Source organism: Rosa chinensis, chromosome 4 (assembly GCF_002994745.2).
Source record: "Rosa chinensis cultivar Old Blush chromosome 4, RchiOBHm-V2, whole genome shotgun sequence".
NCBI classification, from domain to species: domain Eukaryota; kingdom Viridiplantae; phylum Streptophyta; class Magnoliopsida; order Rosales; family Rosaceae; genus Rosa; species Rosa chinensis.
Genome location: NC_037091.1, coordinates 35,086,423 through 35,112,282, shown reverse-complemented (window position 1 = coordinate 35,112,282; position 25,860 = coordinate 35,086,423). Strand labels below are relative to the sequence as shown.

The window sequence follows — 25,860 nt, the reverse complement described above, 5'->3', positions numbered from 1 at the left end:
GCTAGCGAAAACAAAGTAGCATATAAGCCAAACTTCATAGCATGATCCATTTTGCTTCTGAATTTGATTGGAATGTTAATACAGATTTTATATGTTATAGATTGAAAATAAATGATTGAATGGAGCCAATGGATAGAGATGACTTAGATTATAAGCCAAAGAATGGTATGGAGTTTGACTCAGAAGAATTAGCATATGAGTTTTATAACATGTAAGGGCTAAGAGTTGGGTTTAGTATTAGAAGACATACACATTACAAGAACAAGCATCCTGGTAAGCTCATCTCAAGAATATTTGTTTGTTCTAAAGAAGGTTTACGTACAATAGATAAGCGAGACCATTTGACTAAGAATCCTCGAGCGGAGACACGAACAAGTTGTGATGCTAAAATGATCATTAAGTTGGATAAATCAAGTGGTAGGTACAGACTTCAATTTGAAGAAACTCACAGCCATGATCTTGTAATACAATAGTGTGCTCACATGCAACCATCTCAACGAAATGTTACTTCTTCACAAGACGCTGAGATGGAATTGGCACAAGATTTTGGAATCCCACTGAAGCTTTCATTCAAGTTAATGGGTGACAGGACCCGCCCCGGATTTCACCCTGAAATCCGAAGTGACCCTGCGGGGCCCACCTTAGAAGAAATTCTACCAAAAATTTGGCGGAACTTCCCCTAAAATGGGCTACCCAAACCTGTAGAAAACATTTACACTTCTCAATCAATTCATCCTTATGCTCCTGCAGCCACCCTGCTCCCCAAATCAACATCAGTCTCTAATTCACAAAACACACATCTCAACTCGAATAGCATAAATCCCATAGGTAATTAGAGCAATTCTAACAGAAAGGTATAAGAGGAAAACCTAATTCAAAGGCAGATGCGGAAGCCATGCTATTGACTATGCCTCAACTCCGTGTACACCTGACCTCAACCAATTCGCCTGCAAACTGGGCATTTGAAACCGAAGGGCCCATGGGAAAGTACATAAAATACTTTAGCGTGAGTGGACAAAAATAAACAATTTTTAAACCAAATGGATTTTATATTTTCCCACATTTATTTCCTTAAAAAAAAACTCTCGATGCATGCAACGATTTAGAAAACAAATCACGAGAAGCTCCGCTCAAGAAAAACCGACTAGCCCCGCTAGTCACAAACAACTGAGAGGAAAGATTGAAACATTGATACTCAACAGGATAAGACCAGCCCCGCTGGTTACACGGAAATCAGACTAGGCCCCGCTAGTCGAGAAATGATAGGATATGGGGAAGAGATATCACCATACGGGAAATGGAGCCTCCCAGGCTCTACCTACCCTCAACTGCCACTCACACATAGATTGTGCGAGGAGTAGACCAAATAACCTCGACTGCCACCCACGTGAGGAGGAGAATAAATCACCTCTACTGCCACTCACCAACACAAAGTAGGTGAGGAGGAGAACAAGCTACCTCAACTGCCACTCACCAACACAAAGTCAGTAAGGAGGAGACCTAATCACATAACCCGCGTATGGTGAGGAAAAATCATCGAAAACCAGTAAATCCATGTAGCTTCCCCACATTTCTCACAAGATAGAAACCATGTATTCAACGACGTGACCCCGCACGCCAAGATTACTCTCAATCTCAAAATGGATAAGTGAGAAATAGGAATAAATCGACGGCGTGTCCCACACGCCCAAATATTCTCAAATCCGTAACCAAAACCGGAAATTAGTATAGGTAAATCCCATTTCCAAAAATCTCTCAAAATCTCCAAGAAGCCAACCACATCCAAAATCCTTAATTAGGCATTCCCGATGCCAAAATCGAAAGTCAATAAACAATTGAGAATATCCAACTCCATTGAAACTCATCTTAAAAATCTTCCAGGAGCTTAACTCGGTGATTAGGGATATGCTTAATTCCAGAAATTTACCTCGGAATTAAGGAATTCATCAAATAATATTATAAATCAAAACCAACCTTTGAAACTCATTATTGAAAGTAAATCCATGATATAATTCGAAATCAATTTCCGAAAATTAATTCATTTCCTCAAAAAGTAATATGAATAATCACTAGAGCATTATTTTAAGAAAATAAATGCATGCATCATTATTTAAAAACAAAAGTCCACTCACAGTACTATTCCGACGATCACGTATTCGAGTTCCGTCATCGAGCAATAGCTCGGTACGTCATCCTGTACACAATTACATTCCGTGAATAATTGTTCAACAATTTAATACGATTCCTAAAATCAATTCCTCACAATTACGTCTCCCATTCTCCTCGGATTTAGCCCAAATTATACCACTAATACCAATTCGTTAATTTAAAGGTTTCAAGGCAAAACCGAGAGATATCCGACGGTCGGATTCTCGTAATTCGATAATCGAAACCCTAAACTTCAAAAATTCATAATTAATTCCAAGTTTCCCCAAAAATTACCAAACTTCACATACAAGCTCTACACAATTTATAGGATTTAATGGGCTAAAAACCGGAATTAAAACATTGTCCTACACGCCTCCACGCGCCACCAACAGTGGCAGCGCGTGGGCCCCACACGCCACCGGCAACCACCTCCGATGGCCACCAAAATTTGGCAATACCATCTACTCAACAAACCCAACCTCTTTCTCCACTACAACAAGTTCCAATTTTACTTGGAAGAGCTTCAATTTGGCCAGTGAAAAATTTCCAGAAATTCCAAGAACCCTAGAAATTGAAATTGTTAATTCGAGCTCTACACTGCAAATTGAAATGAAAGACCTTAGGGGAAATGATCTATGTCAAAAACCGAACCTTCGACGCCAATTTGGTGGCTGGAGACTGCCGGAATTGGAAAATATCGGCGTTGACTCAAAACTGCTACAGTGACCGTCCTCTTCTTCTCGTTGCTGCACCTTCCACAGTTCATATCAAGCTACGAAACGAACCCAGAAATGAAGAGAAGGAAGAGAGCTTTCAAACGACATCCTATACGTCAAAATCCGTCGCCGGATGGAGGAGTTATGGCCGGAAGAAGGTGAAGAGGTCGGAGAGGAAGAGAGAATCGGGGAGAGAGAAGGGAGAGGGCTCGGTAAGTTTCCGAAAATGGAAACTTACCACAGTAACTCGGCTATTTATAGAAAATTACCATGAACAGTAACTTTAGTATTTTGGCCATAACTTTCGCATATGAACTCCGATTTTTACGTACCACATATGCACGCGCTCGGTTTAACATCCTCTACAACTTTCATGAAGAACATTTTCTCAAATTTTGACCCGAACAAAAAGTCATATTTTATGGCCACTAAAAGTATCGAAACAACGGTAAAAGTGAAAGTAGTTGTCGTTTACCGTCTAAATGACTAGTAAACGGGTAAGTGAAGATACGAGATGTTACAATGGGCATAGAAGTTGGTGGAAGAGAGGCTCTTGGATTCACTAAACAAGATAAGAAAAATTATCTTCAATCTTAGAGGCCAAAGAAATTGGCATATGGAGAAGTAGGATGCTTATTAAAATACTTCCAAAAGCAAGCATTAGAAAATCCCTCATTTTTCTATGCTATGCAATTGGATAGTGATGAGCAAATAACAAATATTTTTTAGGCTGATGCTAGGATGATACTTGATTATGGTTTATTTGGTGATGTTGTGAGTTTTGACACTACATATAGAACTAATGAAGCCAATCGTCCATTTGGAGTATTTGTGGGATTTAATCATCATCGTGAGACTGTAATCTTTGGGCAGTATTGATGTATGATGAAACTTCTGATTCATTTACATGGTTATTTGAGACGTTTTTGGAGGCAATGTCTAACAAGGCTCCAAAATCTATTTTTTACTGATCAGGATGCTGCAATGGCTAAAGCTTGTGCAAATGTGATGCCTAACACATATCATTTGCTTTGCACAATGATGCAAAATGCCATTAAGAAAGCAAGTAGTATATTCAAGGGTGATGATAGGGTCACCACCTTCTTATCAAAATGTATGAATAACTATGAAGAGGAGGATGAGTTCCTAGTTGTATGGGAAGCAATGCTTACTGAATATGGTGCGCATGATAATCCTTGGTTAACTAGTATATTCCGATTAAAGGAAAAATGGGCAAAACCGTATGTCAAGTGGGCATGGACTGCTGGAATGCATAGCACCCAGTTAAGTGAGAGCTTCAATGCTAGCCTAAAACCATATGTTAAGTCAGATTATGATGTGGTTCAATTTTTCAAGCACTTTGACAGATTGCTCAATGATAAGCGGTATAAAGAGTTAGAGGCAGAGTATGCTTTGTGCTACAAGTTACCTGCTATTGGGATATTTTCTTCAATGGTGATCAAGGCTGGAAATATTTATGGCATTTGAAGAATTCCAAATTCAGTATGAGAAGACTCTTGATTACAACTTATTAGTCGGATGTATTCAAGATGGTGATGACATTGTGTATAACGAGAGATGTGTTAGGGTGAAGAAAGACCATTCAGTCTCTTGCAGTTGCAGGTTGTTTAAGATTGAAGATATTTTGTGCCGCCATGCAATAAAAATCCTTACTAACTACAGGAATGTCAAAGAAATTCTTGATCAGTATATTTTAAAAAGGTGGACAAGAAAAGCAAGATCTAAAAGAGTGAAAGACATGCATGGCCAAGACATCCAAGTAGATACCAAGTTACAACAAACATCTTGGTATAAGTCTCTAAGTTCCATATCCACCAAGATTTTATCTCGGGTTGCTGAGAGAGAAGAGACATATCAATTTGTTGTACATCATTTGGGGGAACTAAGCAAAGCTATTGAAGTGAAGACATGTTATGTTCAAAAATGGATACATTACAACTTGGTAAGAATGACCAGATTACACCTTCCTCCACTGTGATTGAGGGTATTAATATGGCCAAAAGTAACTCGGATAAGTCAAAAGTTGTTCAAGCCAAGGGATTCAAGAAAAGGGAGAGTGCTCGAGGAAGAAAAACAAGAATTATAGGTGATTTTGAAAAAAGTTTGCCCAAGAATCGAAAAGGGAGTCCTCTTAAGAAAGAAAAGTCATCTAGTTCTGATTCAACCAAGCTATTGAGTTTTTGTAAAAGTTGTTCTTCTAATTTTGATTCAACCAAGGAATTAAGTTTTCTTAAAAGTTACTCATGTTTGTTTTTTCTTTTTTCATCATGTCCTCAGTCTGGTAATTGTGGTGCACCAATTCCAATGTTATGGATGCCACTTCAAGAATCTCAAAGTTTTAGTTACCAAGCATTACTTAACTCTCAAGATTTTCCAGATGATGGGAAAAACTCAATTTGTGGTGATGAATGATTTGAACTCAGAGTTCAATTTCTTCTTCTTTTTGCCATCTGTGGTGAAGGATATCACAGAATTGTGTAAATGTTAGGCTTTGTAAAGCTTGGTGTCTTTTGGTACAGTTTGGGAGTTTCATATTATAATAGGATGCTTGTTTGTGGAACTGTTCAATGCTCTTTGCTTTTATAGTTTAAGCATTACCTATTTGATAATGAACTTTTCAATATCTTGTGTTTTCATCTTTCAAATTTTTTTTTTTAATCACAATCTTAGTACACTACCTCAATTAGTTTTCTGTAGTTCCTAGCCGAACTTAAGTAATTTGACCATCAGTTGTGTGTGTACAGTACAGGCTTTAGTTTTCTGCAGTTCCTAACCGAACTTGAGTAATTTGACCATCAGTTGTGTATGTATGGGAGTACAGAACATGCTTTAGTTTTCTGCAGTTCCTAGCAGAACTTGAGAAATTTTGTCCATCAGTTTGCCACTTTCTGCTCAATTTGTTGTGTATGTATGGGAGTTTTGGTAACAAACTTTTGAGTTTCAATTTGATTCATATTCAGTAGCTTAACAAGGAGGCAATCACTTAAAACAGCAAGCATTTATGTTCTTGAAATCTGCTTCTTTGGTATACCTATTGACAAAGCTAGTTACTTTACTTAAAGAAGCTTCAGAACTTTGAATAACATGGCTGGTCATTTGCCAAAGTTAAGATAAAAAATGAAATTCTCATTCATGTAAATAATACCCTGCAGAATTTCTTCATACATAGAAACTTTTCATATTAATTCACTTCAAATTGGAGTCCTGCACAATCTTTTCATACATAGAAGCTTCACAATTCACTCCAAATTGGAGTCATGGCTAAAAGTAAAAGTTTACACCTTCACCAAAACCAACAGCCTTCAACAATAAAAAAATCTACTATTAGTTAACATCATCAGCTCCACTTCCATATCCTAACCAACATGTTGTGCTCTGATTTGCCAATTGCATCAGCTTCTGAATTTGCATCTTAAGGGCAAGTTTTTAAATACTCCTCAGGAACAATCCCAGCGTGTTCAGAAGGATCTAGCAAATTCAATGCATTCCATTTAACAATTGTGAGATTAGGGCAATTCTTCCCAATCCACACCAGAGATTCTGAAGATATTTCATGGCAATAGCTGATGTCAAGTTCCTTAATCATGGTGCACCGAAACTCTGCCAGCGATGGATCCATCAGTCACATTCGGGCAGCACTTGATCGAAAGAACCTCAAGGTTTGGGCACCTAGAAAAATACAATTACAAGCACATATTACATTGGCATATATCTAACTCCAATTACCCACAATAGTCCATGAAAAGTTGAACTTAACAAACAACATTTGAAATTTACCAATGAAGAAAAACATAAACTACTCACTTCCAGGCCTCAAAGATCTAATTTTTCCAAACAAAAACTAAACATATAAACCTTTTAGCTCACCATACATCAATCAAGAACAAAAATTCATGCCCAAAAAACAAGTTTCAATAATCATCCTGCTAATCTCCATACCACACCACGACAATAAAAACCCACAACCAAAACCTTCTCACTTTTCAATTCCTCATTCCATTTCCACAAAAATCCAAACTTCCATAGAAAATCCAAACCAAAACCAAAATGAATCAAACACGAATAAATAAATGCAAGATAACATTAGCTTCATAGCTTGAAGGTGAAGATGGATAACATTAGCTCCATAACTTACAAACCAACTTAAGCATTTTCTCTGTTAGTGTGACTAAAAGTTTCGAAATTGGTAAAATTACAACATCAATGCTATACCAAATCCTTAGAAATTTCCACTCTTTCCTCTACTTCACACCAGTGGTACCCTCCTACTCCAAATCAAAGCTCAGGGCATACAAATGCATTATTTTTTTTTCCACACTCAACCCATCAATCAATAATGAAACTCCCTCAAAACAGACCAATCCAGATGATAAAATGCTTAATATAGATGGAAAATACTAACAATATGCAAAACAAACAAAAGGGCAATCATAACAGACCGCAGAAAACGCATCAACAAAGTAGTCATCTTCAAATTCGATCTATTGCATCAACAAAACAATTTAGAATTCATTCCTACAACCTCCCAACAAAACACGCCCAAATCCAATAAATTGAAATACACCCAAATCAATTTGATTCAACAAATAACATAACACAAGATGGTGAGGAGAAGGAGGAAATTGGGCGAAGCAAGAGAGGGAGATGTGAGGAGTCGACAGATCGTGTTCGATTCAGTTCACGACTAGATGGTGAGGGGAAGGAGGAAATTGGGTGAAGAGAGAGAGGGAGATGAGAGGAGTCGAGGGATAGAGATTGGTGTTGACGTTAAAGTACTATTTTAGATCGTTAGTGAAATCTATGGGCTTTATGTGTTGTCAGTTTAATGGCCCTTGGATTGAACCACGCTGACATGGCGAGCTCACAGTGTTATCCAAACAGATTCTAGCAAAATGAATTCTAGCAGAGAAGCCAAGTCCAAATATCTATGGGCTTTCTAGGTCTTTTCTATGTGGAGTCAAAAACTAGATCCACATTTTGTGCTTCCACATTTGTCCATCACATTTCACCATTGATTCCTTTTGATCTCCACCCTTGATTTGAATTTCTTTGGCCTTTAAATAGCCCATTCTCTCTCCCCAAAATTATGCATCCCCTTGGCTCTCTCATTTTGGAGCATCAAAATCACTCTTTTCTCTAGTTTTAGGTTAGTTTTTCATACCTTGTACATAGTTCTTTAAGTTTGTGTGAGAAATAGGTATGTAGGCACTTGAGTTTCACCAAAACCGAAGTTACTACACACTCTAAATCAATCACAACACTTGCTTTCACATATCCAAGCCCTTGTTCTTCCTTGTTCTTGAGTTTTGTGGGTGTGTATGGTGTTTTGGGTTGTAAAACGGAAAATCTCATACCTTGAAGCAATTCTCTCATCATTTGACATCTTTGAGAGCTAGGTAGGAGGTTGGGTAGTTCGTCTCTTTTTCTCTTCCTTCTCTCTTTAATATGATATTCATGGCTTATATTTGTAATAACATGTGTTGTGAATAGTTGGATCTGAGGCTAAGGCTAGCTCTAGCCAAACTTATGTGCAAATAATGTAAATTTCCATGTGTTTTGATGTTTATGCATGCTTTAAATCTTTTGACTACTATACTTTCATGTACTCTAAGTGTGTTTATAGATTTGTCACTTAGAAACATGCTTTAAGAAATTAATGAATTGGAAACATGAACTTAATAAACTCTTGATTCCGTGAGCGTGTGTAGCTAAATAGGTGGTGGCTTAGCTTATTCCTATGGGAAGAACTAAGTTGCTTGAATTTCTTACCTTGAAATTAAAGCATGACATTGTGAGTTTAGGTTCCGGAAGAATTTAGGCTCACGGCACCATAAGCCATTTAGGATCCGGAAGATTTTAAAGGTATAAAGGTCGTGTAATTTAGCTATGCTTCAAAAGAGATTGTTAAATTGCATAATCAGTTGGTTTCTTGGTAGCTTCACTAAAGCACTATGGGGAAGTTTGTCAAAGCCTATTATTACATCAAATATGGGTTACATTTTGTGCATGAGTAAGGTTATGTGTGATGCCTAAGTCTCTATTCTTCTCATTGATTTAGTCTCTACATTTTTATTTGTTTATTTTATTTTATGCAACTTAATTTACTTCACAAAAATTAAAATCAACCAAACCGTTCACTACCACAATTGTAAATATCATCCTCATGATCTTTAGCTTCCAAAGGGCTAAGGTTGTAAATTTGTAAAAAGGTAGACCTTGCATGCGTTTTCTAAGTTTATTTTCGCGGTGATCTAACTAGGGTAGAGTTACTCAATCCCTTGGGTACGATACTCTTACTTTTTCCCTTTACTAAAACTTGACCTCCTAATATTGGGAGTAGGAGACATCATACACCAAATTTGCACTTATTTTATACTCAATGATGTCCCCAACACAACTGTCTACCACCTAAAGACTAAAAGACCTAAACCTAAAATGTCTCTCACTCTCACTTTCTCAGCCGCTCCTCTCGTCTCTCGACCTAAACCTCCATCGCTACTCCGCTGACTCTACCTCTCACATCGCTCATGTTTGTGCTCCAATCATCCATCACTATTTTTCTTTTCTTCCTCTTCCTCATCTCACGACTTACATTGCTCCCTTAGTAGCCTCGCAAACCCGTATTTGAGAGCAAAGACTTGAAACTTAGCAAAGATTTAGCTCTACGGGTAAGTGCTCTTTGTTCATTGTCCATCTTCTAGGTGTTAATTACCACTAATATTGGTGTTTGTTTCATTTGAATTGGCTGGGATTACTGATATTTCTCTCTTTGTTTTGGAATTTGGAGAAATGGACACGACGATGTCCATTTTCTTGTAAACCAACTCTAGTGAGTGACTATGTTCTTCTCAAATATTCGTTGAAAAGGAATTATCTTGGTTTTGTTTGTATAAAAAACTATGTGGAAATTTGTTTGCAGAGAAAGTGATGCGACAATGAATTTTGAAAGAGATTGTTTTTATGCCCACCAAGTGTTCGATATAAGTTCAATGTGAGTGAACTGTTCCTTTACCATTTTAGTTCAATAAAGATAGTTGACAATTCTCAGTTCCTCACTTCCCATCACACTTGTCTGTTAAATAGTGAAATTATGAACATGAGTTTTTGGAATTAGAGAATTCATATACTTGATCCTTGCTGCTCTGAATAGTCTTTTTCTTTAGCAATGTTGGATCCTTTCCAGTTTCCCATTGTATTCTTGAATTAGTTATGTATTTAATTAGTTCTTGGCTTTTAATTTTGGGTTTCTCATTGGAGGTGGCAGGTCTGAACTTCTGAAGCATGCAGCCCCCAATGCTTTTAATTTGTGAATTGTCATTGTTCGAGTAGATATAACTGATAGAAGTTATATTTATCACCCTAGTGCTTGCTGTATCCATATGCCTATATTTCTTGGTATCAAAACTCATAGAAGTTGTATTAATAGTCTGCTTTTGTTCTAACTTCCAAGTTGTAATTGGGAATGATTTTGGACTTTTGATATAGTCCCCAATTCCCTACACTTTGTATTTTCCATCTTTTTATTTCAATAGATTGAACTGGACATGGAGATGAGCCTCCAAACTAGGTTGGGTTCCAAACTCCTTTAAAAAAAAATATAGTTTATTTAAATATTTCTTTGTAAATAAAGCCCGGCCTAGCCCGGAAAAGCCCACAAGGCCCTCTTTATATGGACAAGCTTGGATTTTGCGATTTACAATGAAGCCCACCCTGGCCTGTTGTCGAGGCCTATTGCTACCCGACTCCCAATCAATATATATATATATATATATATGTGTGTGTGTGTGTGTGTGCACATGCAATGAGAATGTTATAAAAATCATTTTGGATTGGACTAGTTTCAAACAAGTTTCAACTATAGATATACGTAGATTTTCAATCTTTTTATTGGATTTTCATAACATTCTATTTAATTCAAGCTCTAAGAGGAATTCGTCCAAATTAAGATTGTTAATTGGTCGGTCGTGTTAAGGTACTAATTTGTCAAAGTAAATGAACTCAACCCAAATAGAATGAAAATACGCACATGGAATGAAAATGTTATAAAAATCATTTTGGATTGGATTGGTTTCAAACAAGTTTCAACTACTAGATTTTCAAGGGTGCATCTATTGCCACCCTACTGATTTCTTTTCTCACCCTACATTCAATATATTTAGCCTAAACTACTGATTTCACCCCATAAATAAAAAAGAATAAATAGAAAGAAAAAAAAAACTACAAAGGCTACGGTTTCACCGTCGTGTAATCTGTCCCTACAACATACCCCCAACTTTTATCCTTTCATGTTGCTCTCTCTCTCTTCTCTGTATGGCTATTAAGCCAAGGTGAATGCATGAGGGGATCAAACTTAAGAGAACATATACATATTCTAACTATATTAAAACTCAAACAAGATGAAGACAAACAAAATGAATAGTGCATTGAGCATTTTACCCCTCTCCTACCTGTTTTTTTACGGAATTGTCCCTCACGTGTAATACACACACACACATATACAGATTTGCTCACCTAAGTGACAGTTTTAAGGGATTGTAAGAGATATGTATCATAACCATATGTATTAAATATAAAAGCAGAAATTATAATAACTTAAAACTGTGCATTTATTTTCAGCCGTCAGATTCACTTGTTCCTCACAGTCCCTTAAAAACTGTCCCTTAGGTGAGTAGGCCTTTATACACACACACACACACACACACACACACATTAGACATGTAAACACTCACCTGTCCTCTTCGTGTGGTAGGCCGATAGCTGCTAAAGCACACTCGAATCTAAACTCTCAATACTATAAGGCCATGTTTGTTTCCCAGAATCTGGGCATTGGGAAAGGAAAGTGTTTCCTTTCCTGCGTTTGGGATAGCCAAGGAAGGGAAATTGGTTCCCAAAGGAAAGGAAAAGGTGGAGGAAATTGGTTCCTCCCTCCTCCCCTCAGGATTCACTTTCCCATTGGAAAGGAAAATGATTCCTTTCCTTTCCACCAACCAAACATGGCCTAAAAGAGGGAAGAAGGGAAAGAGGAAACGAGAGGAGACAGAGATATCGAGGAGGTTTTAATCTGGGTTCTATTGACGGGAGGAAAGAAGAGGCAGAGGAGAGAAAGGAAAAGAAGATGAAGAGGAGGAGCCTTCAGCAATTAGATACGTTCTGATCGAAATTCCAAGGTACGGTTTTTACATTGAATATGTCAATTGTATGATAGAGTTTTCATGTGAATCAATCTGACATTAACATTCATAAAGGTATATATGGGGCTTTGTCTGTTTTGGAGACTATCAAAATCTTGATTCATGATCAAAAATATTGCGTTAGGTGTTTTGATAGTGGTGATGTGAAACTGATCAAAAATACAAGTCATTTTGGAGATAGATATGGGCTTTGTCTGTTTTGGAGACTATCAAAGTGTTCATACGAGGAATGATATGAAAATTACAGTTACCCGATATCAAAATCATGTAGCAATTCAGTGGATGTTAGGTACATGGAGTTTAACAGATTAAAATTTGGTGAGAAGACACCGAACTAATTATTATTGATCACTTGCTTGCACAATGGCCACAAGACTTCTATGTTTTGTTTTCTTGCTTTAACTTTTGCAAAAATAAAAATAATAGAAAGTTGTGTTGTTGGGAGCCGTTTAATTGTTTGGCAACCATGAGAGGTTATTATTGCAAGGTTGAGATTTTTCTATGATCACGGCCCAAAATATTTTGATGTCAGGCTGAGAATAAATTTGTTCTCTTCATCAAAATTCACTCTACAATGAGACCGATCTTGTTCACTAGTTCCTTAACCACTCGACTTAAGCCGAGGCTCAAGAAATTAAGAAGGGGGGGGGGGGGGGGGGGGGTCTGTTTGCACCTAAATTTCTCAAGGCCAAAGTGGCAAACAGGTGGTTCGGGCTCAAAAGACATTTTTTTCCTATGACGGCGGTTGAATAACCTCTAGCGAATAACCGCGGGGCCGTGGCATAAGAAATAACCATGGTTGAATGAAGAGGTATATCGAACTATGGTTAAATGACCATGGACCAATGAGCTTGAAAACGTGCCAGACATTGAGAGACGTTAGCAACATTAGGCAAGAAGCAAATAGACTGTACCTTGCTAACTAAGCCTGTGACATTGATCTTTAGTCCCTTAACCACTCGGCATATATACCGAAGCTCAAGGGACTGGAGGGGCTCTGTTTGAACCTAAGTTTGGCAAGGCCTTAGTGCCAGACATGTGAGTCGGGCCCACAAAATATTTTTACTTACGTGGTGCATACGATAGCTATTTATGTGAATTCAAAGCACGAAGGGCGTTGGGACGGCGGTTGAATTGCCGCGGCATAATGAATGATCGCAATTGAATAGCCGTGACACATAATGGATGATCGTTATTGAATGCCCGCGGCGTAATGAATAGCCGCTATTGAATGGTGTTAGTCAAAGTTCATAAAGGCCATTAGATGCAGGCGTTAAAATGATTTAGGGTATTTAAAAGCCACATAAATTAAATGCAGGTTATGAGTTTTAAGTCCCAATTTAGCAGTTACGACATTCAAATGCATGTAACAGCACATTGATTTTCAAATGACAGCTATTGAATGGCCGCGATGTAATGAATGGCAGCGATTGAATGGTGTTATTCAAGTTCACAAAGGCCATTATATGCGGGTGTTAAAATGATTCAACATATTTAAAAGCTGCTAAAATTAAATGCGCGGTTATGAGTTTTAAGTCCCAAGTTAGCAGTTATTGCATTCAAATGCACGTAACTGCGCATTGATTTTCAACTTTGAATTCATGCAATTAATACGATCTCGATTGATACTTACAACCAAGATTGTATCTTTTCCTTTATTTAGTAATGTATCATTCACTCTAAAGATGACCATAGGTATCTTTGATAGTGGTCTCCAACGAAACGCTCAGCGCGATTACTACAATTTTTATCTGAATACATTTCAACATTTGAACACAACTATCAGTCTTTACATGTTTTATCTTATCGCTTTTCTTTACTGGTATTCATCTATCTTTCCTGCACTTTAAATTATCGTTGTTTACAATTCTGTTATTTATCTTATTGCTTTTATCTTTCTGCTTGTTATTTCCTGCACTTTTACATTCTTGATCTTTACCTTGCCTGCACTTTCTTTTATGCTAATTATTTGCCTGCACTTTCTTTTATGCTAAATATTTGTTGTTATTAAACTTTACGTTATTTATTTAATGCAAATATTAGGAAAATTATAAAAAACAATTATCACCTCACTTTCACATCAATCACCGAGTTACACAGCACGAAGACTGCGGCTTAATCATGAGAGAAAAATGGCTTAATCATGAGAGGAAAATAATGAGAGGATGCTGTTTCTATGAAATTATAACAAGGATTAAAGAGAGAAGAAACTAGAAAATTACAATAAAATATGAGACTGATGTGATCAGCACAGTGCTTGCACATATTAAATTGAAATTTGGATTGCAATTTTCCCAAAGGAACATGGTTACAATTAAGATACAACATGCCAGAGAAATATTATTCCCATAACTCACTAAATTAAAATGGTCATTTGAAGCCATCACCAAGCCAATTAATTCTGACAAGATAATGCGGAAATGAAAAAGATTTCAAGAGGGTGCTGCCTAGTTCTTCTGGATTTCAAAGTAGTAACTAGCATCCAAATAGCATTTTCCATCATCATCCAGAAACTAAAACAAGAAGAAAACCAATGTTAATGAAAAAAAGCCAAGCTAGCCTTTTGTTTTTTGGGTATAAGTAACTAACAAAAGCTCTTTAATTAGGTAGGTCTAATAAATATGCTCACTTTTATTCTGACAAAATACTTGCCCCTTGCAAGCATGCCTGAAGGGGTAGTATCTTCTTCGGTTTCATACGTATAAGGATCTGGTCGAGGACTAAAGGTTCCAAGCATTCTTTTTGAACTGTGCACTATCCAAATATCAGGGAAGGAATGTTAGTTTGACTAGAATATACTTATATGAGTGAATGTCAGTTTGAATATTTTACCTTTGACACCAGTCTTCCAAATTGAGCCGGTGAACTTGAGGCCTGAGACAATGTTTTTTGAGACAGTAAATGTGAATTTGGTCCGGAACTTGCTTCCTCCTTTGAGTGTGAAAAGACTGCTCTTTGGTTTGTTGGTGAATGGAATCGGCAGCACAAGTTCAGGCCGCTCCTGGAACATCAGAGTCATACTTAAGATCCTCACTTCTGCTTCTTTACTCTCTGCATGCTCATTAGTTTCAAACATCAATGGCAGTCACGAACTAGCATTGTTAAATTTCAATACATTTTGAAGTTAATTACAAGTCAAACATTAAGTATATCTACCTCCAACAGCTAGTGCAGAGAGATCAACTCTCCCAAGAAGTTGCTGCTTCCATTTCCTCAAACTTTCATCATCCTTAGAAGAATTGATCATGTGAACAACATCAATGAATGAAATTGAAAACTGAAAATTTATCAAGTAAAAAGGCCACTTACTTTATCCTTCTCAAGCTACTCCTTGAGAGAAAACTTAGGGCCAAGAACCAATTCTTTGTCACATTTGAATGTGGCAAGCTCATCCTCTTCATCTGGATCAACCTCATCTTTAAGCTTATCATTTTCGTCACGTTGATGTAGGCTTGGTTCACCACCTGCATCCTTGTTGCTGTTCTTATCATTCTTAAACTCCACTTCCTGCACTTGAGAACTGGAACCAACATCTTTGGTTATAGACATAGCTTCTACGATAGCCGATATATTCATCAAGAGAAAGAAAATGTACGAGGGTTGAAGGAAACTAAAGATGAAGAAGGCAAGACTAGGTTGGTTATGTGGCCTTTTTCCAACTTGAACTAAATTTAGAGGCTATTTGCAAGATTTGGATGCTTCACTAGTTTTCTATCTGTGTTGGTAAGAGACGGAGGTTCACAGATTAAGAAAGAGAACTATGGTTTATGTTGGAGTGTGGAAGATATGAAGAGGTTGTGCAACAAATGGAAGCCACTCATGGGTATATATATGAAACAGATTTGGAATTTGGAATACTAACAGCTAAAGTTTGAGAGGTGACTAGCTTGTTAATTAAGTGAGGTAATAATTGCTAGAATGCAAGCTGACATATAAACTGTATTTCCCCTTTGGACATGATATGTAGTGAAAAGCATAATAGAATCTAGTAGTCAATTTTGTTTAACAAATAGTAGTTTACAAGTCAAATCACACTTGATTCAAGATTAAGAATTTCGGGACTGTAGTCATAATCCCAACCAAAGGATGCAATAACAATGACCACCCGCGCTTCTATTGCATATCACTCATATATCATAATGTAAATGTCTCCATATACATATGAGGAAGATAACACAAGCACATAGACAAATGCCCATGATAAGAAAAACACAAATAAATGGAAGGTCACATACTATCACTTGATCCAAAATTGAAAATATAAGGGCTTTAGTTGTAATCTCTTCATAGATGCAAACTAGTAACCATACTCTGCCACACCAACTTTTCTCCACATATAAGGTACACAAAACTAGGCCTGGGACTTTTGACCTAAAAACCCGTAGAACTAGCCCGAACCGAACCGAACCGAAACTGGCAGTTCGGTGCGGTTCCTAACGGAAAAATATAGGCTGTTTGTGGAAAACCGAACCGAGAGAAAAACTACAGGTTTGGTCCTGTTCTTGTGTGTTTGAAACACAAAAAATCGGAGAACTGATATAACGGTCTCCTTTTCCACCTAGCATCCTATCATTGGCTTACATATAATGGATCTAAAACCCTAAAATTGTAAACGTAGCCCCGATTTCACTCATTTCAGTTCTTCAATCTTCAATTCTTCTCTTCTTCTTCCTCCTTCTTCTCGAGTCTCAACCTCATCCAGTCATCCCCGACTGAAACCTTAAAATTCTAAAACCTCATTCGGGCCTTCGGCCATTCCTTCACGCCTTCACCCGATCGGTCGATCCCCAATTCAAAAATCCCCAAATCCCCAATTCTTCTGATTCCAGTCCAAAGTAATGGCCTCTGAAGGGTTTGAGTCAGGAACTCAATCCAGTGACTCCACTAATTCAGTAACTAGCAATGAGGTCGTGGCTGCTCCACAAAATGGAGATGAACAGAATCAAACATCATCTCCTTCTCCAGCAACTCGAGCATCAAAAAGTAAAGGGAAGAAGAAGTTTGAGCCTGCAAAGAACACAAAGAGAAAGAGGGATAAGAAGGCCAAGAAGGAGAGGTCCGAAGTGTGGAAGCATTTCACCAAATTCGACAAGCCTTTACTGGAGGTTGTGGATGGACAGGAGATTGTAGTTGGCAGTACAAAGAGAGCTCAGTGTAAGTACTGCTCCACTCATTTAGCTTGTGATTCTAGGGAAAATGGTACTAGTTCACTTAGGAAGCATATAGAGCTATTTTGCAAAGGGTATCCCGGTAGAAATGACTTAGAAGAGAGTCAACAAAGATTAACCAGTGATGTGTTTGATCAGAAATGCTCTTTAGTTTCTAGGCAATGGTCAGAAGATACATGTCTAGATGATGCATGTGTTATGATTGTGTTGGATGAACTGCCTTTCAGTTCAATTGAAAGGCCGAGGTTTTTTTATTTTTGTTCAGTAGCTATACCAAGGTGGAATGTGCCTTATAGGAGAGTTGTTGTGAAGAATTTTTTGTGCATGTATGATGCCAAAAAGCAAACATTGAAAGGGGAATTGAGGTCACATTCTGTCTGTTTGACAATAGACACATGGACCTCATGTCAGAACATCAATTATATGGTTATAACAGCACATTTCATAGATGCTACCTAGCATATGCACAAAAGAGTCTTGAATTTTTGTGTTATACCTAACCATAGTGGGAATAGCATAGGAAAGATTTTGGAAACTTGTTTGGTTGAATGGAATTTGGATAGTGTATTGACTATATCAATAGACAATGCATCGGCAAACAAGGTAGCCATAGAGTACCTTAAAAATAAAATGAGTGGATGGCCTAGGAAACCTTTGTTTGATGGGAGGTTTATGCATGTGAGATGCATGGCTCACATTGTCAACATAATGTGAGGGCTGGTCTGCATATAATGGATAGGTCAGTGGCTAGCATTAGAAATATTGTTAGGTATGTGAGGAGCAGTGGACAAAGATATGATGCATTTAAGCTATGTGTTGAGAAAGAGAAGATACCGTGTAAGAAAGTGTGTGTGTTAGATGTGCCTACAAGGTGGAACTCCACCTTCATTATGCTAGACACTACTTTAGAATTAAAGAAGGCTTTCGATAGAATGGCATATGAGGAAGATGCTAGATACAGAAGTTATTTTGATGAAGATGAGGAGCTTGATGATGAAAATATAGAGGCTGAAACTCAAGTTAGGCCAAGGCAGGCTAGGAAGAGGGTAGGGGGCCCTGTGCAAGCTGATTGGGATAAAGCAAGTGTTTTTGTGAAGTTTCTGAAGGTTTTCTACGATGTCACAGTTAGTGTGAGTGCACAGCTTCACCCTACAGCAAACGAAGCCTTCCATGACATAGTCATAGTAAAGGCAGAGCTGTTTTACAAGCCCATTGATAATGATTCAAGTGAGAGTGACAAGGTTTTGTTTGGTATGGCTAACAAAATAGGGACCAAGTACAAGAAATACTTCGGATCCCTTGATGACATCAAAAAGTTGTTTTTATTTGCACTTGTTTTGGACCCGAGGTATAAACTGAAGAATTTTGAATATGTGTGTGAAACAATGCTTTACATGGGAAGTGACGAGATTAAGAGGGATCAGATGAAGTGAAACAGCTTGTGCTGGATTTGTGTGATATGTATGCCACTTCTAATAGTGATCGGATTGCTTCAAAGAGGAAAAGAAATGTGGGAGAAGGCCCTAGCAGTAGATCAACACCAAGTGTGCCCACATGAGGGTTAACCAGGAAGAGGGCTGCTATGCTAGGCTTGTGGAACAAGCAACTTGAAGGTGGGGCAGTGGTGGTTGGAGGAGAGGTTGATAGATACTTGCTTGATCCCATAGAGAAGCCTCAAGATAACGAAAATTGGAACATTTTAGATTGGTGGAGAGTTAATGGTTTAAAGTATCCTAACTTGCAAGCTGTGGTAAGGGATGTTTTAGCAATCCAAGTTTCAACAGTATCCAGTGAGAATAGTTTCAGCACAGGGAAGAGGGTAATTGATCCTTATTGGAGTTCATTAACTCCTTGAACTGTTGAAGCCCTAATCTGCCTCCAAAATTGGCTCAAATCTGATGCAATAATGGGGTTAGAATATATTCCAACCATTGAGGAAATGGGGTGGTTCGAGGAGGTTGAAAAAGGTTAGTAACTTACTTGCATTTTTTACTTAATAATGTGAACTGTTATTACATAGATTGATTAGCTTCTTTTTGCAACTTTACGACTTCTAATGTGAACTGTTCTATGTTTGTTTGCGCTTATGTAGATCAAGAAGAAGAAGTGAGAAAGAGATTGGAGAAGGCCAATGCAGGTGCAGCAGTAGAAGTTGAAGAAACTCATGCCACTCAACAAAGCCGAAAGGCTACATAGTCTTCCAAACTTTCAAAGAGTAGTGAAGCATCAAAATCTTCCAAATCAGTGTCAAAGACTAGGAGTGTGAAAAAAATAAAATAAGCTCAGGTTTGCTCACTGGTTTTTTTTGTTTTTGTTTGAGTTGATGAACTAAAATAATCAGTCCTAGACTTGGTGAGTTGGTGAACTTACTGGTTTTTTTGTTTGTTTGTTTGAGTTGCAGCAAGTTGTGTTTGGAAGTTGGAACTATGGAAGAATCAAGAATGTAAAGCAAAGTGGAATTGTGGAAGTCTAGAAGATGTTTGATTGTTTGCTGCATTTTTTGAATTTTTATCATTGTTATTTCAGAACTTGATTGTTTGATTGTTTGTTGAACTTGTTGAATCACTTGAATGCTTGCTATCTTTATTTCATTTATGTTTCAACCTCTAATAATGCTGCTGTACTAGTGTACTCTATAGTCTACTACTCATTTTATTTCAGTTCACTTTCATAGTTTGACAGTTTATCACTTTGTTATTGTTCCAGTTTGATTATTACTTAATGAGTTGATATGCTGCTTGATTGTGTAATACTGGTGTAATTGCTCATTTGCTTGATATGGCAGATATGCTACTAGAGAAGGGTAGCAGATAAGCACAGTGCTTTAGTAGTTTAGTTTATTCTCATTCTTTGATAGTTTGATCAATTGATGGCATTCATGAGCTAGAGAAGGGTGGATTTTAGTTTCATACATTTCTGATTTCTGTACTTTTGATGGTCAAAAACAGTGAGTTTCAGTTGCCCAATTTGGAATAAATATGTTCTAGTTTTGCACTTTGGCAATTGACTGTTTTTGCAGTTTCTGGTACCTTGTTTAGAACCGATAACCAACAAAACCGACCCGACTAAAAACGGTTCGGTTTGATGTCGGTTCCAGCCTTAAATTTTGACAAACCCAAACCGAAAACATCCCCTTTGGTTCGGTTTCGGTTCCTGTTTTTTTTTTTTCAAACCCGAACCATCCCAGGCCTACACAAAACTTATAAAAATTAGGAAGGTAGCACAAGCACAGACCTAGTACCCCAACATAGCACAAACACCTACCCTTTTCTCTTTTCTTCCATCCTTGTACTAGGCAATCAACACCTCTTTTCATGGGGTAAGGGGTGGAGGAGCTTTTGTAGTAAATGTGGGTCAATCAAAGATGAAATGGCTTGTTTGTTATTCAGTAAGAAGATTCACAGAGATATAGATCCTTTACATTCCTGGTGATCCTTGGTTTCTAAATGTGGTCCATTATTAAAATTAAATGATAGTACAATTTCAAATTCTAGTTTTACAACTCAAACAAGATGAGAGAACAGTGGTGAGGGCAAAAGTCCAAAACTGAGTTCAAACAAAGCTTGACTTGTGGTCAAGCACTCACTTCCACTGGGAAAAACACAAACGACAAGAAATTGAAGAATTGATAGATCAAATTGAAGAAGAAAACAAATCGTGACTTCAATGGGGACATGGGGGTTAATTCGATGCTAATAATAGAGATCAACAGAATCTACACCAAGTTGTTTCAAGCTTCCTTCATAAGTAGACCTGACATCAGCGGTATTAAGGAAGGTAACGCCGGCGTTGATGGCGTGGTGAATGAGTTTGATCATGTCTGGTTCGGGCTTTGGGGGGGCCATAGAAGACAGACATGCCCATGCAACCAAATCCTTGAGCTGAAACCTCCACGCCTTGTTACGACACAAAATCTGGAGGCGCAAAGAACCAATCATATTGTTAAATGCTCTTTCTCTCTGCTAGGTAAAACTTTAAAAAACCTTTTACTCCTTTCGGTGGCTCCATCGGACGGGATACTCTCTTCTCTGAGGATGACAGCTGATCTGGTAAACCAATATCTGGGGGTGATGGCTCGATCTGGTGTGGGTATGAGGTGGGTTGGTTGGGCTTTGTGTGGTCATTTTGTCGAAACGATCTGGTGTGACATTTGATTGCGGACGATAAAAGGAAGATGGCTGCACGGATCGCTGATGCTAGTGTGATTGCCGGTGATGGGCGGCCTCGGTCAAGCCTGGGTGGACAAGATTGTGAGCATTCAATCTGCTTGCGTGGTAATGATGAGACGACAGTGTCGTTATAAGGTTCAAAAATTGTGGATATGGGTGGTGGTGTGACAACAGCCGAGAAGCGTTGGCAGCGAAGTACCTGGTTCACGTCGATGATGGTAGTCAGGTAGAGGCTAGGCTGGGCCTTCCTCTTGGGCTGGTGTATGTTCTTTGCTTCATATCTAGGGTATTGGGCCTGGATATAGTGGGCTATGTTTTTTGTTTTGTCAATTTATGTTTTATTTTGCTGTTATTTTTTAGTAGCATATGGCTTGATGCAATTAATAAGTCACTATTAGTGTTCGGTACGACGAGGAGAGCTTCGTGCCAGTCTATGCACCTTGTGTGCCTTGTCTCCTCTAGATAGGAAGCGATTTTCTTGCTTTGTCAAATGGCCGCACCCCTCTTGTGGCAGTAACTTGTCTGCTCTAGGTAGGTGGCGAGTTCTTTGTTTGGTCAAATAGTTGCAGCGCTAGTGGTAGGATGAAATTAAGTGTCTTCGGATTTATCCTCCTGCGGCAACATAGTAAGCAAGCTGTGCAATTGGTAATTATGCTACGTTGTAATCGGGTTACATAGTGAGTTATTTTTTCATTATGTCACCGCTATGTCAAGACAAATGGAGTAGCTAGTAGGGCACTTTGTGCTAGTTGATTCTTGTTAGAATACATGTACTTTGTAGAGATTCCTGATATTATTTCGAGACATACTCTAGATGCTTATTGTAATCAGGGGTTTAGGCTCCATGTCTTCCCCTTGTATTCGACAGTTTCATTAATCAAGATTTGAAGGTAGCCGCGCCAGCCATTTTTTCAAAAAAAGAAAAGAAAAAAAAAGATTTGTCTTTAGTAATTACAACCAAAAATGGAAAGAGGGAATGTGAATTATAAAATGGGGAGTATGGATTTCACTCTCCTTATTTTTAAGCGTTTTTATCCATATGTGTCAAATCTCTAACACAAGTCATAGTCAAATGAGTCATGTAACTGAATTTTTATTTTTTTCTTTTTAAGGGAGTTGGGTGTCAATATGTTAAACATAAAAGTAGGTAACAATACACAATGACCACTCTTGGAGGGCACGACAAAATTATATCATTGTTTAGGTAACCCTATAGCTACCCTAGATAGAAAGCATTGAAATCAATAATTTCACAGTACTAAGGTTGGCGCCAAGCAATTCAAACTCCACCTAATTTATTCTTAAGCCTTGGACCACCATATGCAGAGAGGGCTTCCCTAGAAATATCAAATGCAGCTACAAACTCAACTTGATCCACAACCTACTCTTTATCAACAGCTTCTTCCTTTGCTTAGTTTTTGGGAAACTTGGACTTTTTCAGAAGTTTCAACTTTTTGGGTTGCAGCTTGTCATTCTGTACCTTGTTCTTTCTGCCAATTGGTCGACCTAATTTCCATTTCTATGCAAGAGAAACTGTTATGGCCCCGGTCTTTGAAGCTAAGTCCAAGGAAGGTTCAAAATCCAATTGAACAGGTGAGAAAGTAACCAACTATTTTGATTTCTTGGCATAGGTGATCAAAGGTGCCGAAGTCAGGCTAACACCTGTGATCGGAGTAGGATAGCACACAGTTATGCTTTGATGATCATCACTGTCAGCAGCAGCAAGAGTCGAGACACGAAAGTATGCTACCTGAGCTGCCAGCGCAAAGGCAGAAACACTGAGAGAGCAAGCATACCACCAGAAAAGGGATTAGTGTTAGACCATAATTTACACATATATGCATTCCCTTAAATATTGAATGTAACTTGCTCTCAAGTCTATTTTAACTTTCACTAAGTCATTTTCTGATTTATCTAAGAATATTGCAAGAGTGAAGGAAACAACTATTTTGGGTTTTTGAAGTGGAGAATTGGAGTTAGGAAAAATGACGGTAAAATGTGGAGCAAAAAGTAAAATTCCGAGTTCTGCGAACCACCACAAATGGCGGCAAAAGTAGCAGCCAACCATCACTCATGATGGTGCCATGTATTTTCCGGCCATCTTCATGGAGGAGTAACATTTCATTATATCCATTCACCATCATCTCTCATAACCAAATCCCAACTTTTTGGTTACAAATCAAACATCACCTTTCCCTTTTTTTCCCACACATCTCTACTCCCCATGTTACACCAAAAGTCCACTCCATCACACACAAAAATCTTCCATGTTTTTGTAGGGGTCAATCACCATGTTTCTTCATCATTTCCCTACTCCAATCACACACCTTATCTTCCATGCTTTTCCCCTTGACTTTAGGGACCTAAACCCACTCTAACACTCCATCTCCTTGCCCCTTTCATTTCCTCCAAGACACATAGCTGCTCCTTTGCCTTTCTTCATCATTTTACACCTCTCTCTCTTTCATACATAAGCATCCATTCATTACACTCTTGAACCATCACCCACACTTAACCATTACATCTTTTTCTCTCTCTTTTCTCTACACAACCCACTATCATCTCCTCCACAAAACCTCCATCTTCACCACTCAATTTTTCAACAACATCCTTACCCATAACATCTTACATATACCAAGCATCATCATCATCTCAAATCTTGAAGAAGGAGTTCAAGGAAGAAGCTAGAACACAAAAGGAGCCACCACATCATCTCCATGACAAAGTTTTCATCAGCAACCACTTCATCATCCTTCACTAGTGAGCATCCCTATTCATTTCTAAACTCTATTCTTTGATAGGTTAATGTTTTCTATTATGTTGATGCCAGTTTAAGTAGATATGTGTGAGTAGTCTATTGTTGGAGCTAAGGTTGAAAGCCCTAGCCAAACTTGTAATGAATTGATGTTTGAATTTTATTTGATGCAATTTCCATAATCATCTTCACATGCTAAATCAAGAAGTGAATGCTTGCATTTGAATCTAGCTAATTTGTATACTTTGTATTTATCATTACATGAACAATGTTTAGAGAGTAGCTAGCTTTGAACATTAAAAGAAAGATATCACATTAGGTGTCTATGTGAGGGGAGTGAGTTAAAATCACCTAGATTTAGGAATGGTTTGCTTGCTTGATTATCTAAACTCAAACTTTTATGCATCTAGAAGCAAGGAATTGATACTTATCCAATAATAACTTGTTTTTGGGTAGTTAGTTTCGCACTTATCGGTGGAAATTGATAAAATCAAAGGAGTTTAGGCCTTAGTAATCTTATCTGGATGCTAAGAGGGTAATTGGATACTTGGGACTGCTTTATTTATAGTTTGAACATCAATGCATGTAAGGAAAGCTATGGTGAATAACCTAAAGCTTTAACTTCCATCCATTCTATCACATCTAGTTTAACATAGCTTAGTTTACATGTCAAGTTTTAATTTTGTGTTAATTTGAGTTGAAACCATCTCTAAAGCCAAAATCAAACCACTACCCCATCTTGCATATATTCACCATGAACTTTGGTTCACTCGTGAACCCCTGTTTGTGATTTGTACATTTGCATATTCATCTAGCGCTTTTTAGGTTTTTCCTAGCTAGAGTGAGTTTTCCAATCCCTTGGGTACGATATCCCCTACTCGCAATTCCTACACTATAACTGGGCCCTTATACTTGAGGGTGGCTATTTGGCTAATAATTAGGGATCGACATCATCTGCCATTGCAGATATCAACTGCTTCCCTGCATACTAGAAGAAGCAGAACATAATTAGCCCTAGAAGGGAGGACTAGTGCAGCCAGAAGTTTTTTTTTTTTTTTTTTTTGGGGGGGTGTGGTCCAAAAGGCCACAAACTCTGCAAAAACCTACAAACTTCTCATATTTACAATGGAGCACCATCGAGACTCCTGGAAAGAATTCAAACTTAAAAGGGGGATATGCCTATCCCACTGGCGCCTTGATTTCATGACACAACCAGATACTTACAATTACTATGCCAAATCTCAGGCTTGTCAAGCTATACCACAAACCGTAAAGTGGAGCGAACCATTAAAGCCGCCTCTATAACCAATGTTGGAGGAAGACCAAAAACTTCCACCTACACCGAAATACAAGTGATCGAGGCTGACTTCATGTTGAAGAGGCCAAAGCAAGCAAGGACTTTCTATAAAACCAGCGAACCTCATTAACAATGTGATCCCTCTCTTTCCAAGAGGCGATTCTTCAAATCCCAAATGGATGACATCGTTCCCATCAGAGCCTTTGCATCAATTTTCTTCTTCGTCGAAATCAGACATCCAATTGCGCAGTGATGCTGGGAAATTGTAGCATTGCAACCGCCCCCAAAGATGATTTTCTCATTCTCAGAAATGGTGAGCGACGTCGCAAATCAAGCAGAGACCTTGTCCACCATTACGGAAAATGATGACGTTGGTGAGAGTAGATTTCTGGTTG

The 25,860-nt window shown here is 38.1% G+C and overlaps 1 long non-coding RNA gene and 1 pseudogene across 1 annotated transcript; one reads left to right on the top strand and one right to left on the bottom strand.

Moving 5' to 3' along the window:
* The first annotated feature begins 9,484 nt into the window (after positions 1-9,484).
* On the top strand, positions 9,485-9,852 carry LOC121052714. Its single transcript, XR_005809863.1, has 3 exons — positions 9,485-9,553; positions 9,673-9,714; positions 9,805-9,852. It is a non-coding gene; the product is annotated as an uncharacterized LOC121052714 (long non-coding RNA).
* A 4,575-nt stretch (positions 9,853-14,427) lies between these two features.
* Positions 14,428-15,846, bottom strand: LOC112200000 (annotated as a pseudogene).
* Between the last annotated feature and the right edge of the window lie 10,014 nt (positions 15,847-25,860).